The 21,305-nt window shown below is 35.0% G+C and overlaps 1 protein-coding gene across 1 annotated transcript in view; it reads left to right on the top strand.

Moving 5' to 3' along the window:
- The first annotated feature begins 362 nt into the window (after positions 1-362).
- EXOC3L4 (exocyst complex component 3 like 4) overlaps positions 363-21,305 on the top strand; it is an 85,470-nt gene continuing 64,527 nt past the window's right edge. The window contains exon 1 of the mRNA XM_074291197.1: positions 363-467. The gene's annotated coding sequence lies outside the window, so the exon portion shown is untranslated. The remainder of the gene's footprint in view (positions 468-21,305) is intronic.

Here is a 21,305-nt window from a genome sequence, read left to right as displayed (position 1 = left end):
GCTAGCAATCTCCACTTCCCTTTGGTGCTTTTCATCTCCCTTCCTGAGATGTCTGGGGTGAGGGGGGGGAGGATGATCACCTCCTTTTTGGTGTTTTCACCTCCTTTCCTGAGAAGTCAGGGATGGCGTGACCATCTAAAACAAAAGAAAGCGAGAGATGTAAAGGGCTGAAACTCTTGAGTCAATGCACTGGGGCCGGACAATTGAGCATTTGAGAATAATTACTGATTGGGCAATACTCTATATGCTTGGAAAATGGCCCTTCCCACTATCCTGTGCTGGCCCAATCATTTGGTGTACATGGAGAATTGTGGGAGGGACTAGGAGGTAGAGGGATTCTAGCCAGTGTCACTTCTGCGAGAGAGATGAGGCAGTGAGATCGCAGAGATCCTACACGTCCACTCTTCATTTCTATCGCTAAAGACCAAGAATAAAGACTTTTGCTTATCCTGACTCCAGCTTTTAAGGTACTCACAGTGCTAATGTGGTCACCACAGGAGAGCCTAGTGAAAAGAAACTGCTACTCTATTATTCTCTCACTCTCATCCTTCTGGACCTTAGCCATCCATGTCCCATCACTTTAACCCTTTTTTCCCTTTTTTCCCTTTTTTCCCTTTTTTTCCTTTAACATCTTCCATTATGCCCTTTATATTCGTTTAGTTAACAAACAGTAGGAAGGAAAGAGGTCCAGAAGGAAAAAAGCCAAGATGGAGAGGTAGCAGAAGCTAGTATAGTGAGCTCCCTCCCCCTTCTCAACAACTTCTCTAAATAAATCTATAACAGGGTGTCAAACTCAAATAGATATGGGTACCATTATTCAGTATCTGCAGGCTGCATATTGGCTTGGTTTTAAAATGTGATATTGTTTTATTGTATTTTTTATTTATTTTGTTAAATATTTCTCAATTATATATTCAATCTGATTCAGGAGTGTTGTGGACTATATATGCCATCAATCTGCATATTTGATACTTCCAATATAGAAAACACACCAGCTTCATCTTCTTTCTATTCCCTACAAACAATGGTGTCCCTGGCCATTCTCAGCACTGGCCATATCTTCATTCACATTCCTAATATGTTGGTCCTAGAGAGAAGCTTGGAATATTTCTTGGCTGTTCACTGCCATCTTGAAATTCTCTATATACTTCCATCATTCAGCAACCAGTTTTCCACACAATTTGGATCATCATGATTTTTGTACCCAAAACCCCAGGACATTCTCCCTCTTTTGTCAAGACTTCCCTACTTATTCTCTTTTACTAGAGGACTTCAATATCCATAAGCCAATTCCTTTAAACTCCCTAACTTAATATTTCCTTAGTCTTAAAAAAATGACCCAATTTTATCTTTCTCAGCTTCACACAGGAGTAACCATACCCCGAGTTTCACCATTATCTATTAGTGGTGTTCTTAATAAAGAAATCTGACATGGCTTTATTTGAGTATAATGCCCTATTATACATCTCCCAATATACCTCCTAAGTTAATTCTTACTCTTCATTCCAACCTGCAGTCCTTTTAGCTCTCAGTATTTTCTCAGGCAATTACCTCTACTCTAATTTCACTTTCTTCCCTTTCCAATATTGATACTACAGTTAGAAAATTCAACTTTATACTGTCCTAGATAGAAGGTAAGAGAAGGGGGGAAAGAGTTGATAGAAGATAAAGTAGTGGGTGAACTGGGTTAAAAAACACTACTAAGAGGGGAGAGGTAAGAGGGATAAGGTAAGAGGTAGATTAGGTAAAAAACCCACAACTAAGGACAGAGTGGAAAGAGAGAACAAAAGTATATACATGGGAGAAAATAGGATGAAAGGAAATACAGAGGTGGTAATCGTAACTGGTAATGTGAATGGGATGAACTTGCCCATAAAATGGAAGCAAATAGCGTAGTGTATTAAAAAAAAACAATCCTAAAAAAAAAAGAGATTCCCATTCTTCCCTAAAGATACATGACCCAAGACTATTTGACATATGGAGGACATGGTTACCTAAATTCTTTTTAAAATATCTTGTATATAATATAGTTGCTTATGTATATGATGTCGCTCTTGGCAGAATATAAGGTATTTGAGAACAGGGACTGTTTCTCTTTTGATTTTGTATCACAAGTGCTTAACACAGCTCCTGATGTACCCAGTAGCTACTTAGTAATAATGTTCTTCAATCTTTTCACTTGTGTCCAATTCTTTGTGACACCATTTGGGATTTTCTTCACAAAGATACTAGGGCAGTTTGCCATTTCTTCTGTAGCTCTTTTTACAGATGAGGAAACTGAGGCAAACAGGGTGAAGTGACTTGCCCAGGATCATACAATCAATAACTGTCTAAGGCCAGATTTGAACTCAACAAGATGATTCTTCTTGATTCAATTTTATCTACTATATCACTTAGCTACCAATACTTACAAAGTACTTTATATATTATTCATTTGACTTATAAAACAGGTACTATTATTATCTACTTTTCACAAATGAGCAAACTGGTGTTGAGAAAGATACTAAATAACCGTTTACTTAAAAAATATTTTTGATCCTAAAGCACTTCTTAGTGTTAACCAAGATAGATTTGAGGGAAATGGCAACTTGTGTTGGGGAAAGATCACTGGATATAGTGTCAGATAACATAGTTTCATCCTAGTTCTTCCATTGATAAGTACTTTACCTTTCTAGACATTGCTATATAAACTGAGGGTGTTAGACTATATGCTTTCTAAGGTCTCTTCTCCATCTAGGAATACTCTTTGGGCTCCAGAATAACCTAGGGAGGTTGGCTGCTGCCTTGAGTGATGAGAGGGTAATCTTTGTTTCCTTTGGTTCAAGAGCAAGGATTGGAGAGCAGGGAGAGTCCACATGGCTGGTGTGGAGTGTGGAGATGGCTGCTTTGTGAGGGTTTTTCACAATGTAAAACCTCCAAATAGTACAGGGGAAGTTTGGAAAATAAGGGATAATTTCTTTGTACAGTTATCCCTTGTACATTGAGATTTTTCTTATCATAATTTTAATATATTGCAGATCAGCGTAAGAAATTAAATGGGAATTTTGGGGGAGTTTTGTGAAAGTTGGAGATAACTTGTGAAGGCTAGTAAATGACACAGAAAAAGCTAGGAACTTAAGAATGCATTGTATGGTGTTGTATATCAACATGTTTTATCTTTTAATACCATAATAATTTAAACTGCTTTTTTTTGGTATGAAGGCAGGGCCAAAAATTGTATCAGAGGAGACAGAGGAGCATAATCAAAGGAGTATATAGTAAAATATTCATATTTGGTACTTAAAAAAAAATCTCTTTTGGTTTTTCCCTGGTTTTCCTGCATGGCTCACCCTGGCAGGAATCCTGGGACACAGGAAGGTTCTGATCTTTATGAGAAATCTGGACAACAAAAGGCCCAATATTCCCTTCTCTCTCATTTATGGGTGAGGTTCCTCTCAAATTCAGAGCTTCTAAGTCATTCTCCTTGTGTAATCGGTACGCTTCTCTTTCCTAATATTTCTCATCCTTCAAGGTCCAGCTTCCATCCAGTTTTCAGAGCACCCCCATCCAGTAAGTCTAACTACACCAATCTGCATAGATGTCTGTTTTCCCTGAACACTTGCAGCTATATATTCTGATACTCAGAATTTGTCTCTATTTTTCATGTATAATGAGCTCTGTGCTTTTTCTAATATAACTTTTCCATTAACTGTTCCCTGTATGTAGAATTCACTGTCCCTTCCATCACCATTTCTAAGAATCACTACTTTCTAATGGTTTTTGTGCCATCCTGAGAGAGCTGAATGATAGAATTATTTCTAGAATTGAGAAGTCAACAGTTCTGGTTGAAAGTTAGAGACCAAATAGTCTAGGATCTTTCTAATTGTTAATAATAGTTGACATTTTGAAATGTCTTTATTTGTTAATGAATTGTATAGTTTGTGAATTGATATTTATTAAAGCCTATGAGAATAGAGGATTTGGAAGAGAGGAAAGAAAGTTTATATTTCCAATTTATTTTATAAATGTGATTAGAGGCTCAGAATTAATTAGCTGATTGATGAAAGATTACACATTTCTATTAATTTATGAGGAAATATCAGAATATATTTTAATTGCTCAATAAGTCAAGTAGCAGGCTGAGGAATAAGGATTTGGTGTAATTGTCAACTAATATACCAGTATACCACAGTCCTATCTAGGATACATTATCATCCCTAATTCCTATATTACATATATAATGCATTAAAGAATTGATGGACTCTGCACATTGAACCATTTTTCTCATTTGCTTTATTCTTTCTTGTGTTTAAAATCATTTTGATTTGTTTGTTCTTTCACAACTGTGACTAATATGGAAATATGGTGTTGTAACTTTGGAGGAGTGAGGAAGAGGAGAGAAAGAAAATTTGGAACTCAAGATTTTGTAAAAATGAATGCTAAAAAAATTTCTTGACATGTAATTGTGGAAAATACTATTAAAATAGAGGAAAAATAGAAAAGAGAAAAACCCAGCTAAGTTACAAAAACATCAAATAAAATTGAAGATATATGCAATAGTTTATACTTAGAGACCTCTAATCTCTGCAAAAGAGTGTGATGAAGAGTTTTTTTCATATCTCTTCTTTGGGGCCATACTTGCACTTTGTAATTGTATAAAATGTTCACTTTCTTTTTCTTTATTACATAAATTTTCTTGATTTTTTTTTTTTGTATCTTTGGAATTTCTTCCAGTATTTCTCATTTTTCCTTTCCCAGAAAGTTAAACCACATACAAAAGAATATTTTTAAAGAGAAAAGAAAAAGAGAAAGAATTGAAAAATACTAGGAAAACCAATCAATACATTAGAAAGATTGGAAATATATATAATTATGCAAGAAAATGAGGTTGGATCATATTGTCAAAGCTCTTCTTTAGAGACATGCTTATTCTTTATAATTTCACAAAATAATTTTTTTATTTTGTGGTAGCTGTTCTTTGCATTTACATTGTTATAATAATTGTATTCTTATCTATATTATTTTCTTATCTCTTCTTATATCTTCTTATCTCCCTTCCCTTCTCATCAGATCATACAAATCTTTCCATGTTTTTCTGTATTTAACATATTCTTAATTTTTTACAATATAGTAAAATTCAATTACATACGTGTATCACATTTTCTTTAGTCAGTCCTCATTCAATGGGCATTCACTTGGTTTTCAATTCTTTGTCTCTACAAAAAGTACTAATATAAATATTTTGAGGTACATTGAGATTTTATTATTATCAATGATTGGATATATACAACAAGATGAGAGGCAATTCTTGCCTTACTCCTGTATTTATTGGAAAATCTTCTATTGTATCCCCACTGCATACAATACTTTCTTTTAGTTTTAGATAAATATTTTTAAGAATATTAAAAAAGACACTTTCATGGTTATACTTATAGACTTTTAGTATAAATGTGTGTTGTACTTTGTCAACGGTGTTTTTCATATCTTTTAAAATAATTATATAATTTAGATGTTTTTATTTTTTAATACAGTTAGTTATGTTAATAGCTATATTACTTACATCTGTGTCTACTAACCTTTTCACTCATACACTCATACAGTTAATGAGAAAAGGACACTCGGCTATGAAAGCTTCAGTCCATGATATCCCTGAATTCTTTTGCCTAAAATCAAAGTTTGAATTTCTGATACCGAATTGTACTTCAGGAGTGTGAATTAATAAATCTGATATGACTTTTCCTCCCGGGTCAAAGATTACACACTGTCTATCTATTCTAGTGATTAAGACAGCAATTTTCCACCATTCTAAACATAAAAACTGTTTTATAAGTAGTTGTAGAGGGTTGGGAAATCAATCCTGTGGATTTCCTGTGGAATTCCACCTGTGGAAGTGGAAAATCCATGAGGTAAGCAAAGAGGAGTTCCAACTCTCCAAAGACTATCCTGGCAGTTTTATAAGTATAAAACTCCACTCTCTCTAACTGCAAGGTCTTATCCTTGTAAGGTTTCTTAGAAATTAACTGAACTGTATTTTTAAAATTTTTCTGAATATTATAGTCACTACACCACAATTCCTTTTTGCCTTGGACCTTAAAGCCTACTCCTGTCTTTTGAAATGAAGACACAGGAGTTTTGAATGGATTAATGGGCAGTGCTGATGATATTATCCCCCTTCTTTTTCCTCCTCCTTCTTCTCCGTTGGCCTACTAAGGTGGGGCTGAGGGAAGAGAGTCAGGAATTAGAAAATTCCCCAAAGGCCGATTTAAAGTCCAAACTGAGCTTTGCACATAGAAAGAACTAAACCTCTTCTCAATGGACGGGAATCAATAAATTCCTTAAGACAATAATACATGAAGTAAACCAACAAAACGCTAAGAAGAATTTCTCCAACTGAAGTCTATGTGGTTTGTTTATTTCACTTCTTAGCTTCAGCCACTGGTTTGAACTCTTCCTGTTCTAACTGTAGTAACCTAGCTTTTTCTTCTTTATCTCAACCTGTAATTTAACCTGCAATTCTAGTAACTCTTTTTTAATTGTTTGTCATTCTATTTTCAACTCAACTTCTAGTTGTTGAATTTTATACTCTATACTGTCATACAAACACATTAGCTCTAGGTTCCTCCCTGTCCGAGCTATATTTAATGGGTGTGGGAGTAGCCTACTCAGAGCTTGATTATAAGCTTCCTGCTGTTCTTCAGCAGTGATCTTTGGTAAAAGATCTTCCATATGGCTCTTTAACCTATTTATATAAGCATTATGTTCAGCTGTATCCTTGAGCCTGATCCCGGAGTTACCTGGGTCCATTTTGCCTGCCTTCCCTCCTAAGCGGTGTTTCTACTAGATCTTTCAGAATCTTAATTCCGAATATTAAATATTAATTTTCAAAACCTGATAATTTCTGATGCGTCCACGTTCAGACACCATTTGTAACATGCTCTCCTAGCAGTTACTATTACCAGTCTGTCCTAGGCCCAACAGACTATCTTTGACCACTGACCTTGGCAGTGTCAACTCTACCCGGCTCGCCTCCTCTGAGGCCTTCAAAGGTCTCTGGCCACAATCTCTTGAATCTATAGTTTAATAACTGGTAGCACACTTAAGAATAGCCACGTGTAATCTTAAAAGCCTTTATTATACCTACTCACATAATATCCTGACTTGTTAACTCTCTAGTGAACACCTGGTCTGAAGATCCATGTGTTCACTACCAAACTCCTTACCTGTCTTGGTTATCCATCAGCTTGGCTCAGCTACCCTAGGCTAGAGAGCCAGGTTAAAGAGAGCAACTTGCTGCCTGCAGTGGGCTTATAAAGGTCCTATGAGGTCACACACACAGCCAACCAGCGAGAGAGTTGTCATCCATTACGAAGCTATCTCAATATGGCCAGGATCCCACCCACAAGGTAGTCCTATATCCACAGAGTTTACTTCTGGGGCACTCAATCTCCTGTTGCACTGTGGCCACTCATTTAAAGGATTCTTACATTACTATAATCAAAATTATTTATCTGGTGCTTAATTATGAGTTCTAGTTCTTCTTTGGACACAAATTCCTTCCTGCTCCACAGATCTGAGAGGTAAATTATCCTATATTCTTCTAATATGCTTATGATATCACTCTTTATATCTAAATCATGAACCCATTTTAGATCTTATCTTGGTATGTGTTATTAGGTGTGGGTCACGCCCTAATTTCTTCCATGTTAGTTTCCATTTTTTCAGCAGTTTTTGTTAAATAGTGAGTTCTTATCCCAAAAGCTGGGGTCTTTAGGTTTGTCAAACACTATATTGCTATAGTTATTGCCTACTTTGTCTTGTGATCCTAACCTATTCCACTGATTGACTACTCTGTTTCTTAGCCAGTACCAAATGGTTTTGATGATTGCTGCTTTATAATATAGATTTAGATCTAGCATAGCAAGACCACCTTCATTAGCATTTTTTTGTTAATTCCCTTGAAATTCTTGATCTTTTGTTCTTCCAGATGAATTTTGTTACTGTTTTTTCTAGATCTGTAAAATAATTTCTTGGGAGTTCGATTGGTATGGCACTAAATATTAATTTAGGTTGTATTGTCATTTTTATTATATTAGCTCAGCCTACACGTGAGCACTTGATATTTTTCCAACTGATTAGGTCTGACTTTATTGGTCTGGAAAGTGTTTTGTAGTTGTGTTTGTATAGTCCTGACTTTCCCTTGGCAGATAGGTTCCCAAATATTTTATACTATCAACAGTTATTAAATGGAATTTCTCTTTGAATCTCTTACTGCTAAGCTTTGTTGTTAATATATAAAAATACTGATGATTTATGTGGTTTTATTTTGTATCCTGAAACTTTGATAAATGTGTGAATTGTTTCTAGTAGTTTTTTAGTTGATTCTCTAGGATTCTCTAAGTATATCATTATATCATCTGCAAAAAATGATAATTACCTATTCTTAATTCCTTTAATTTCTTTTTCATCTCTTATTGCCAAAGTTTCTAATACAATATTGAATAGTAATGGTGATAGTGGGCAGCCTTGTTTCACTCCTGATCTTATTGGGAATGGTTCTAGTTTGTCCCCATTACATATGATGCAGAATTTCAAATTTGGTATTTAATTGAGGGTTTTTAATTTATTCTTTTTCTAGCTTTTTTAGTTGTAAGCTCAATTCATTTACCTTCTCTTTCTCTATTTTATACAAGTAAGCATCTAGAAATATAAAATTTCCCCTTATAAACGCTTTGGCTGTATCCCACAAATTTTGGTATGTTGTCTCATTATTGTTATTCTCTTGGGTGAAATTATTGTGTCTATGATTTGCTGTTTCATCCATTCCCCATTAAGCCACTTATTCAGCCATTCCCCAACTAATAGGCATCTACTCAATTTCCAATTCCTTGCCACTACAAAAAGGGATGCCATAAACATTTATGTTGGTATGGGATGTTAAATGTTGATCAATGCTTAGTTTCTGCCATACTATTTTCCAGTTTGGTACTCAAATTTTTAAAAGAAATGAATGTTAAAAATTGTTTTTACATGTAATTGAGAAAAGGTAAAATCTTAAAAAAAAAAAAAAAAAAAAAAGGAAATAATCCATCTTGTCAGGGGATTCTAGTAGTGAGCAACGGAAGTAAAAAAAAAAAAAAAACAAAAACAAACCTGGATCTCAGCTTCTGAGCATACTCCAAGATCTGACATTTTGATATTTTTTTACTCTTTGAATGCTTGGTATGTGCTGAAGCTTTATAATAGATGATTCCTAAACTATTTTCTGCACAGCTGGATAGCATAAATAGACCCTTCTTCTGATTTCAAATCCACACTTGGACACCGACTAGCTATGTGATCCTGGACAAATCATGTAACTGTTTGCTTTAGTTTCCTCATTTGTAAAATGAGCTGGAAAAGGAATTGGCAAACCATTCCAGCATATTTCTCAATAAAACCCCAAACAAGGTCACAAAGAGTCAAATGCAACCGAACAAACAAATGCTTTTTCATTCACTTGTTCATTCTGACCTATGTAATCTTAAACAAGTCATTTTAATGAGTCCTAGAGTCTCAGTTTCCTCATCTATAACACTGTGGAAGATAAATACTTGGTCTTTATAACTCTAAATCTATGATCTTGTAACTCCAAATTTTTCCAAGGATAATTTAATTCTTATTTTTAAGAATTAAAAATTCCCCCATTGGAATAAGCTAAGACAAAGGGCAAAGAAATTGCAGCATTTCCTCTGTTTACTTTCACTTTGGAAAGTGAAAGCATCTGGAGAAACAAATAGACTGAAAGAGGTAGAAACAAACAAAAAGAGTGAGAGAGAGGAGGAGGAGGAAGCAGACACAGAAAGGAAGAGCAGGAAAGAAGAAGAACAATCCCAGTTACTGGTCATTGAAGACTTCTCATCTCAGGGCTGGCTGCCAAACCCACAGGGACCAAGAAGATGAACAGCTTGTTCCAGTCTGATTTTCTTCAGAGACCTGACCTCTTTCTAGAGCTCATAGGTACATTATAATTCTTCTAGGTAGGTGTGAGTATGTGAAGGAGTGAAAGTGGAGAGGGCATCCTTTTGGCATCTAGAGACTTGTCAATTATTTTCTTTGTTTCCATCACAGAGCTGCTACCCAGCCTGAACTGCTATCACCAGGGATTAGCACTCACATTCATGTGAATGGGTGTAGGAGGTGGGACAAGTGGGGTTAACGTGCTTAAAAAATGTCGAATGATTTATTTTTTATGTCTGGAAAGATTTGGACTAGATTATTTCTAAAGTTCCTCTTAGGCTTGGGAATCTTTGTTTTTATAAAACAACCCTGAAAGTTTGGGGGTACCTTGAATGACAGATTCAAGAATCTGTTTCTAAAGGAAGCAGACAAGAAATTTGGTTTAGGTGCCCCCTCTTCCAGGATACCTTACCTGATTCCTCCCTATTTTTCTTCCTCTCTTCTTCCTAGACAATTTTATCTGGGCCTTTCCTTTGCCCTAGCCACATTACACATTGTACATTATTTAACTATGTAAATGTGGTATTTGCCCAATTTGATTATCTGCTTTCTGAGAGCCACATTTATGTAGTTTCTGTCTCTGTATCCCAAACAGTGACTACAGGGATCTGAACAAAGCAGGAGCTCAGTTAATGTCTTTTGTTGATCTTGGTGGGGAGGCTTATTTACAAGTCATATTAGATATAGTGCACTTAGGTATTCAATGTGGAGTAATGAATAAAACAAGGGACTTAGAATCCAGAAGTTCAACTAGTTGTATCTGATTTGTGATCCCATTTGGGGTTTTCTTGGCAAAGATACTGGAATGGCTTGCTCTTTCTTTCTTCAGCTTATTTTACCGATGAGGAAACTGAGGCAAACAGGATTAAGTGACTTGCCTGATGTTACACAGCTAGTAATTGTCCAGATTTGAACTTAGAAAAATGAGTCTTAGGGTCAGTACTCTATCCACTTCTCAGTCAAGTATCAAGAATCAAGTTCAAATCCAATTTTAGATATTTAATACTTATGTAATATACCCTTTCTGTGCCTCCATTTCTTTATCTATAAAATGAAATCTGATGATGTCTAAGTGGTTATGTTCCAGTTCTAAATCTATGATCTTATGAAATGCCTAAATCAGCCCTATAGGAGTTTAGAAGACGTTGATGGTCACTGAGTATAGGAATGGACAAGGAAATCTCAAAGGAGATGATCTTCACAGAGACATAGGGCAATATTCTGGAAGGGAAAAAGTCTGATCTGGAAGTTAAAAACCCTCACTAATTTTCCGATGAGAAACTTTCCCTTTCTATTCCCTGGGCGCAGTTTCTTCACTTATAAAATAAGAATAATAATTTTTGTATTACCTGCTTCACAAGGTTGTTGTAAGAAATTATTTTTTTAATCTGACAAAGACTTTAGAGACTAGTGAGTCCAATTTTTATTTTAAAGATGAGGTAATTGAGGCATAGACAAGTAAAATGATTTGCCCAGGATCCTACGTTAACAAGTGTTAACTTGTGGGGTTTAAACTTGGATCTTCTTGACTCCTGGTCTACTGTGCCATTGACCAAACTATGCAGCCTCTACTTAGTATTAATGTTAAGATTAATTAGCTATAATTAGCTAATAATATTAATATAAAATTATTCTGAATGTAAACATGAAAAAAAGAACATTTCCATTCACATAGAAAAATGAGAACTCTCAGTATAATGGTGAATCTCTATTTCACACAGCTTGCTTTTTAAAAATATATATATGTATGTATATATAATAAGCTACTTTCAAAATTGTCTTGCTTATCTATGCTTTCTTCCAAATTGCCTTCTGTTCTGTGAATTTTTAAGAAGATTTTTAATGGATCTCTTTTTTGGTGGGGGGGAAATCCCATGATTACTAATTTTTAATCCTTAACTTTAGCCTCTCTACCTCACATTAAATGAAAGAAAATAAAAAACCTTTTAACAAGTAAGCACAATCAAAGAAAAATGAATTCATATAATATCTATGTCCAAAAATTCATTTCTCTGCATTTGATTTCCATCATCACTATCTTAGTACATGGAAAACATACTTTATCATAGATCCTCTTAAGACATTGTTGGTCACTACTTGATGAAAGGTCTTAAATCTTTCAAAATTATCTTTTAAAATAACATTACTGTCCTTATCCAAATTGTTCTCCTGATTTTGTTTGCTTCTTTGTGTGAATTACACTACCCAATATTCTCTGAAATTTTCTCTTTGAGAATTTATTGCATACAATTCATTCAACCATTCCTTAGATTTGCTCAGCTATCATTCAAATGGCCAAGAATAACTTTAAAATACCTCTTCAGATTCTAATTCTTTTCTCTTCTCTCCTTTTCCTCTCCCCTTTAACATTAGAAAGTGCCTTTTGCTCATGACTGTTCCTCTTGATTGTCATTTACTCTCTTCACTTTATCCCTTCTTTTTTCCCCTAGTGAGTCTAATCTATTTCTATATTAAATTCTTAGCATGTGTGTATATATATTTGCATTGAATGCTCCTTTGTCTATTGAGATAAAAGCAAAATTCATCTGATGCTAATTTCCTTTACCACTTCTACCATATTTTTTAAAATATATTTTTCTTCTCCTTCAGCCCAATTATAAGAAATCCTAAGTAACAATCCCTTCTTTTTTCCTTTCTACACAGCATATTCTTCTTTATAGACTCCTTTCTATTTTCCCTCTTCAATGCCTCAGAACATAACCAAATCCACCCATAAGTCCTCTCTTTTTCTTATTCAATTACTTTAATACACTTTGAAGACATTAAAATTCCAAAGGGAAACTTATTTCTTCTTTCCTTATTAGAATATTAGCACTACAATATCATATAACTCCTTTTAATTTTTCACACAAAATTATCTTTCTAGGCTTTTCTGATTTCTCATGATTCCTGCTTTAACTCTGGTCATCAAAAATGCTTGAAACTCCTCTATTATGTTAAAGATACATTTCCCTCCTTTCCCCCATTGGATTATACTTAGTTTTATAAAGAACATTTTTTTCCTTGATTATAAGCCTCTATTTTTTTGTCTTTCAGAATATTGTATTCTAATTTCTTTCCTTCCTTTATGGCAGAAACTGATAGGTCTTGTGTGATACTGATTGTAAGGCCTTGGTACTTGAATTACTTATTTCTGGATTCTTGCAGTACTTTTTCCTTGATGTGAGATGAGAGTTCTAGATTTTAGCTAACATCGTTCCTGGGACTGTTCCTTTTGGAAGTTCTTTCAGGAAGTGATAGGTATTTTCTATCTCCTTTTTATCTTTTAGTTCTAATAGGTCTGGATAGTATTCATTTCTTGAAATAGAGTATCCAAGAATTTTGGGGAATAGATAACGTTTTAATGGAATCCAATTACTTTTTAAATTATATTTTTATTTTTTCAGTATTTCTCATTTACACATAAAATAATTTTATTCATTTAAAATTTTTTGAGTTCCAAGTTATCTTCATTCTCTTTACCATTCTTTGAGAAGATAAACAATAAAAGCATTGATTATGTGTGAATATGAGATCACTTATGTGTAAATTATTATGTATTACATGTGAAGTCATGTTATCCATGTTGCAAAAGAAAACACATACACAAAACCAATAGAAAGAAAGTGTTTTTTTAAAGTATCTTTCAGTCTGCACTCATAGTTCATCAATCCTCTCTCTACAGACAGCATTTTTCACTATAGGAAATTTTGAATTGTCTTTGATCGTTGCCTTGATCAGAGTAGTTGTCTTTCACAATTGATCATTGTTACAATATTGCTATTTTTGTACACAGTAGTCTCCTGGTTCTGCTCACTTCACTTTGCATCAATTCATATTATTCATTACAGATTTTTCTGAAATCAATCTATTCATTATTTTTATAGCATAATAGAATTCCATTACAAACATATATTACAACTTGTTCAGCCATTCCCCAATTGATGGACATCCCCTACATTTCCAATTCTTTAAGACCTGCCATAAACAGTTTTATACACATATGCCTTTTCTTCCATCTTTGATCTCTTCAGGATATAGACCTAATAGTGTTATCGCTGAGTTAAAAAATTATGCATAGTTTTATACCCCTTTAGACATAGTTTCAAATTGTTTTCCAGAATAGAGAGACTAGTCTACAGCTTCACCAACAATGAATCAGTGTTCCAATTTTTCTGCATCCACTCTAGCATTTATTGTTTTCCTTTTCTGTCATGTCATCCATCTGGTAGTTTGAGATGGTTTTGCAGAGTTATTTTCATTTGTATTTCTCTGGTCAGTAATGTTAGAACATTTTTTCACGTGACTATTTGATAGCTTTGATTTTTTTTCTTCTGAACACTGCCTATTCATATCCTTTGACCCCTTATCAATTGACAAATAATATATATTTTTATAAATTTAGCTCAATTCCTTATATATTTGAAAATGAGGCTTTTAGCAAAGAAACTTGTAAAATATTTCCCATTTCCTGTTTTCCTTCTAATTTTGACTAATTTTCACATTAATTTGTTTGTGAAAGTTTATTGATTGTTAAATATCTTTCTTTGACCTATTTTCCAGGTAAAGTGGGGTTTTTTTTTTTTTTTTGTATCAGATACCTCACCATCTTCTACTTTTTTAATCTTTTTATTTTGTTTGAATATTTTTTACTATTTCATGGAACTATTGATTTATGATTGGTTTATTCTAATGTGGGGGGATTCTTACCACTTTCTCTTCTAAGTTATTAAGTTTCTTTTTGGTTCTTTTTCTTCAGAATTTTAATTTCATTTTTTTATCTTTTTATTTCTTTGAGATATTTTATATCATTCTTATGGACAACCCCTTTTTAACTTGAGTCTCTGCTTATAGCTATTATAGTTTACACTAATGGATTTGAATCTGCAATAACTTTTGATACTTTTCAGTATTTTCTTTGATTTACCTGTATCTTCCATTTTGGTTCATAAATTGAAGCTTTATCCCAGGGCCAGGCTCTCAGTCTCCTTCTGCATTTTAGGTGAAGTGGTTGGCACTATGTGCTTTCTCTCTGGGTCACCTGGGTTTTTGTTCTTGTACTATTTGGAGTTAGTCCATTTAGATCTTTTGTGGTTCCCAACTGGTGTTAGGAAGCTTTAAAGCCTTTGGGTCACAGGATGTCTAGATCCCAGTGCTATTGTCATTTGCTAATCATTAGTTATTGTGTTGCTGTCTCCTGTCGTTTTTCAAGGCTCCCAAGAATCCTAAACTCTGGCTATTTGGCCACCATGAGACTTTCTCAGGAACTCTTTCTGCCTTCAGTCATTAACATTTTCTTCATAATTTTCTTAAGTCTAGAAACAATAAATCAAGTCCTAATTTGTAACATCTGCTGATTTCTGAGGTGTGTGTTCACATCAAGAAAAATTAATAATAGGTATGCATTGGTTCCAGAACAACACATGTGACATGATCAGATAGAGCGTGAGGGAATGGAATGGATTCTTCTCAGAGAACACTTTCCTTAAAATCTTTTAAGACTGAGTAGAATCAACCCACCCTATTCTCACTGCTCCTTTTTGCTGCGCTTTGCATAAAAGAGATAAAACAAGAAGAAAAGAGGTATTCAGTTATCACAGTTCTCCCTTAGATTTAAAAGACCTACCCTACATACCTCATACTCAGCAAGTTAATGAAGAAATCCTATCCTCAAGAAATCCTCAAGTCTTTTTACTCTTTTTTAACTTGTCAGTTAATTAGCAAGCATTTATTAAGTATTTATTATTTGCCAGATAATGTGCAAACTACTGGAGATCCAAAGACAAACCCCCCCCCAAAAAAAAAAACCAAACTCCATACTAATAGTAAAATAACACTAGTTAATATTTAATATGTTAGCTCACTATGTTCTGGGCAAGCATGGTATTAATCACTTTATAATTATTATCTCATTTGATTCTTACAATTCTGAGAGTTAAGAACTATTATGATTCCCATTTTATAAATGAGGAAACTAAGGCAAAGTGACTTGCCCAGGATCACACAGCTAATATATATTTGAAGTGGGATTTGAACTCAAGTCTTCCTGAGGTCAGGTGCTCCAGGTCCTCCAGGATAGGTGCTCTATTCACTGTACTATCTGGCTGTCCCCAAGAGGAGACTCAAATGGGTCTCAGATTCTCTAAGAACATAGCAGCTCCTAAATTTATTGTTTTGAGTTTTAAAAACCAATTTATATACAACAGTGTGTGAGGCAAGTTATGAAGATATCATCCTCATTTTATATTAGAGGAAACAAGCTAGGAGAGATTAAGCATTTGGTTTGGGATCATAAAGCTAAGAAACAGTCAACTCAAAGAACTGGAAAATGAGTGGATGTCCATCAATTGGAGAATGGCTGAATAATTATTATGAAAATAATGGAATATTATTGTTTCATAAGAAACAATGAGCAGGATGATTTCAGGAAAACCTGGAAAGACTTAATTGAACTGATGCTGTGTGAAGTGAGGAGAACCAAAAGAACATTGTGCACAGCAACAGCAAGACTATGATCAACTATGATAGACTTAGCTCTTCTCAGCAATTCAGTGATTTAAGGCAATTCCAATAAACTTTGGATGGGAAATTACATCTACATTCAGAGAGAGAACTATAGAGACTGAATGAGAATTAAAGGACATAATTTTTTTTATAGTTTTTAATTTACGATATATGCATGAGTAATTTTTCAGCATTGACCCTTGCAAAACATTTTGTTCCAATATTTCCCCTCCTTCCCCTCTCCCCCTCCCCCAGATAGCAGGTAGACCAATACATGTTAAATATGTTAAAGTATATGTTAAATACAATATATGTATACATATCCAAACAGTTATTTTGCTGCACAAGAAGAATTGGACTTTGAAATAGTATACAATTAACCTGTGAAGGAAATCAGAAATGCAAGTGGACAAAAATAGAGCGATAGGGAATTCTATGCAGTGGTTCATAGTCAACTCCCAGAGTTCTTTTACTGCATGTAGCTGGTTCAGTTCATTACTGCTCTGTTGGAATTGGTTTGGTTCATCTCATTGTTGGAGAGGGCCATGTCCATCAGAATTGATCATCATATAGTATTGTTGTTGAAGTATATAATGATCATTTCACTCAGCATCAGTTCTTGTAAGTCTCTCCAGCCTTTCTGAAATCTTCCTCCTAGTCATTTCTTACGAACAATAATATTCCATAATATTCATATACCACAATTTATTCAGCCATTCTCCAATTGATGGGCATCCATTCAGTTTCCAATTTCTGGCCACTACAAAGAGGGCTGCCACAAGCATTCTTGCACATACAGGTCCCTTTCTCTTCTTTAAAATCTCTTTGGGATATAAGTCCAGTAATAACACTGCTGGGTCAAAGGGTATGTACAGTTTGATAACTTTTTGAGCATAGTTCCAAATCGCTCTCCAGAATGGCTGTATCAATTGGAGAATGTTTTGATTTCTTATAAATTAGAGTCAATTCTCTATATATTTTGGAAATGTGTCCTTTATTAGAATCTTTGACTGTAAAAATGTTTTCCCAATATATTGCTTCCCTTCTAATCTTGTCTGCATTAGTTTTGTTTGTACAAAAACTTTTTAATTTGATATAATCAAAATTTTCTATTTTGTGATCAATGATGATCTCTAGTTCTTCTTTGGTCATAAATTCCTTCCTCCTCAAGTCTGAGAGGTAAACTATCCTATGTTCCTCTAATTTATTTATAATCTCATTCTTTATGCCGATATCATGAACCCATTTTCATCTTATCTTGGTGTAGAGTGTTAAGTGTGGGTCAATGCCTAGTTTCTGCCATACTAATTTCCAATTTTCCCAGCAGTTTTTGTCAAACAGTGAATTCTTATCCCAAAAGCTGGGGTCTTTGGGTTTGTCAAATGTTATTGAATATTTTGTCCTTTGAACCTAACCCTATTCCACTGATCGACTAGTCTATTTCTTAGCCAATACCTAATAGTTTTGGTGACTGCTGCTTTATAATATAATTTTAGATCTGGTACAGCTAGGCCACCTTCATTTGATTTTTTTTTTCATTAGTTCCCTTGAAATTCTTACCCTTTTGTTTTTCCATATGAAATTTGTTGTTATTTTTCCTAGGTCATTAAAACAGTTTTTTTGGGAGTCTGATTCGTATAGCGCTAAATAAATAGATTAGTTTAGGGAGTATTGTCATCTTTATTATATTTGCTCGCCCTATCCAAGAGCATTTAATATCTTTCCAATTGGTTAGATCTGACTTTATTTGCAAAGCACACAATTTTTACTTTTTTCCCTTCTTTTTTTTTTATTGGAGTTTGTCCCTTTTGTTTTGATTTTTTTGCTCCCAATATGACTCATATGGGAATATGTAAAAAAAATAAAAGTACATTAAAAAAGGAAACAAAAACAAAATTTCATTGAAAACCCAGATAATTTTACCATAAAAATGCAATAAATGCTATTTTCAGTTGATAGTTTAAGCGGTTGTTATAACTCTGATAGCATAAGCCCCTTGTTTAAAAAGAAGAAAGAAGAGGAAGAAGGGGAAAGAGGAAGAGGAAGAAAAGAAAAAGGAGGAGAGAAAGGAGGAGGAGGAGGAGGAGATGGAGAGGTAGGAGGATGAAAAAGAGGAGAAGGAGAAGGAAGAGGAAGAGGAGAAAAAAGAAGACCTCTCAATCTTCTGATTCTTTTCCTCTGGTACCATTTTCCACTCAAATGGAAGTAAAAGAAGAATGAGATGGGGGAGAGGAGGAAGGAGAAATAGGACTGGGATCCTTCAAGGCCTCAAAACTCTAACCCTTACCTCATCCCCAACGCCAGAGACAAAGCAGGGAGAAGAGACTCAGGATGAATGCTGTCCCAGAGCCAAGTCTTGCCACTGATTTATAATCTTATATCTCTGGGCAAACAGCATGGGCCTGGCTGCCAGCCCACAATAGTTCACATAGCATTGGGAATTTCCACCCAGTCCCCTTGTTGGTGTTAAACTACACAAATACACACACACACACACACACACACACACACACACACACACACACACACTACACTCCAACTCAACTTTGTCTTAGATCTTACCATATACCAACCCTTCTCTCCCCAGGATCATGCCCTCTCTCCCAGACTCCTCTCACAAATCCCACACTCCCCATCCACTCCTACCACAAGTAAGTTTCCTGAGAAACTCTGAGCTCAGACCCTCTCCTTTAAACTTAGTCCAACCTCCCTAGAGACTCTGGAAAGAGTAGGAAAGGTCACTGGCAGGCCTAAGACATAGTCTGGAAAAGAGGGTAAGGAAGAAAATAGAAGAACAATTATTAGAGAGGCCTTTGGGAAGTAATGGGGAAGAGAGAGATCCCCTTGCTTCACTAATGAAGCCATTTGCCTATCTCTGCTTTAAGAGATGCTTTTGGTATGATTAATTCAGCAATCTGTCAGCATCAATCTATCAATTTATGAATTTTCAATCCATCAGCCTATCACTCTGTTAGTCAGTCCATCAATCTGTCAGTCTGTCACCATATATGTCTATCTGACAAGCATAAATCTTCCTTCAGCACCTACAGTGCAGGGCCTGTGCTAATGTAGGCTATGCTATGACTAAGACAGAGAAAACCATCAAACTCTCTTCATTCTGTTCATTGGTCCATTGGTCTGTCAATAAATCATGATATCTACCAGGAAAGCAGATGTATCTCCTGAGCACCTACTGCATGTATGATTCTATATTATGCCATGTTATGAGAGAAACAGGGAAGATTAAACATATTCCCAAAGCTCAGAGATGTTAACCAATCAACAATTAAGCAACTCTCATATTCCATGCACTATGCTAAACAACAAGGCTGCAAGGAGAAAAAGAAAATACCTCCTTTAGAGGAGATCACACTTTTTTAGGGAAATAAAATGTAACTCAAGTGTTTGTGTGTGTGTATGTATGGGGGGGGGTATAATGCAAAGACACAGAAATGGAAGATGGAATGTCAAGTGTAAGGAAATTCAAGCTAAGTTTGGCAGAATTGAAGAATGTGTGAAGGTGAATAAATATATAACAAGACTGGAAAAGCAGTCTTTGCCTTTCCAAAGATTGGGAAAATATCTAAATGTCAACCAAAGTGGTTTGAACCGGACCCTAGAGACAATTAAATACCACCAGTGTTTCATAAGCAGGGAACTAACATGGCCAGACCCAAGTTTTGGAGATCAAATTATTAGCTAACATTTTATAACACTTCAAGGCTTGTGAAGTACTTTACATATTAATTCGGCATATTAATTTATTTGGAGGATGGATTGGACAGGGAAAAAGATGTTATTGCAATAATCCAGGAAGAGGTGATGAAAACCTAAGCTTAAGGAGGTGATTGTGTGAATGGAGAAAAGGAGATGGAAATGAGAGATGTTCTGGAAACAGTAATGACATGATATGGCTGCTGATTGAACAAAATGAGTGATGAGAGTGAGATGATTCTGAGGTTGTGAACTTGGGCAAATAAAAGAATAAGGATATCCTCAAGAGAAGGAGAGAAAATAGAAAGAAGGGCGGATTTAGGGAATAAAATAGAAATTTTGGATATGTTGAATTTGAGGTGCCTACAGAACATCTAGTTCTAAATCATGTGGGCCTAAGGCTTTGCAAGTAGAATAGGGCTAGATATTTAGATCTAAGACATCTTTGGAAAAATTATAATTGTACCTTCAGAAACTGATGAGGACATAATAAACTAGTGTTGGGAGAGGGGTTATTTCTACAGTAAGGAAGTGAAACATAAGTCTAGCAAAGAAGATCAAGGAGATTCCAGAGGGAGCCAAGGAGTAATACAAGGACCCAGTACGAGGTAGAGTGAGATGGGAGCCCTAGGAGGCTCTTTTCCTAGTGAAAGGTATGAGGGTTCCAAAATCTGAGTCTCTGAGAGAAGATTTCTTCTATCTTAGAAGATCTTAGAAGGAGGCTCTACTTAGTAGCTAAGAGGATAAACTATGGCTTCTAGGAAGAGCTAGGCCTAAAAGACAACTAGAATTCAGATAGTGGAAAAGGAGGGGTGTAGGAAAGGATCCCAGGAAAAAGGGACTAATTAGGACAAATAATAAAGATAAACCCCATTTCCATATTGATCTAAGGTTAATAAGGCATTTTCTTCTTAGGTTTGAAGTTTAGCTCTTATAGGATGTGTAATTATTATTATCATTTTATAGTCAAGAAAACTCCATCTCAAATCAAGATGATTTTTGTCCACAATCCCCCAGCTTGTTAAATGTCACTTGCCAAATCAGCGCTCAACTCTAGATTGCTGATTGCTAATCAGGCCAGACTGCTTAGGATCAGTACTTTGGTCAGTCTG

This window comes from Sminthopsis crassicaudata, chromosome 2 (assembly GCF_048593235.1).
Source record: "Sminthopsis crassicaudata isolate SCR6 chromosome 2, ASM4859323v1, whole genome shotgun sequence".
In the NCBI taxonomy this organism is placed as follows: domain Eukaryota; kingdom Metazoa; phylum Chordata; class Mammalia; order Dasyuromorphia; family Dasyuridae; genus Sminthopsis; species Sminthopsis crassicaudata.
The sequence above is the reverse complement of the archived record's forward strand: the minus strand, read 5'-3'. Positions and strand labels throughout refer to the sequence as shown.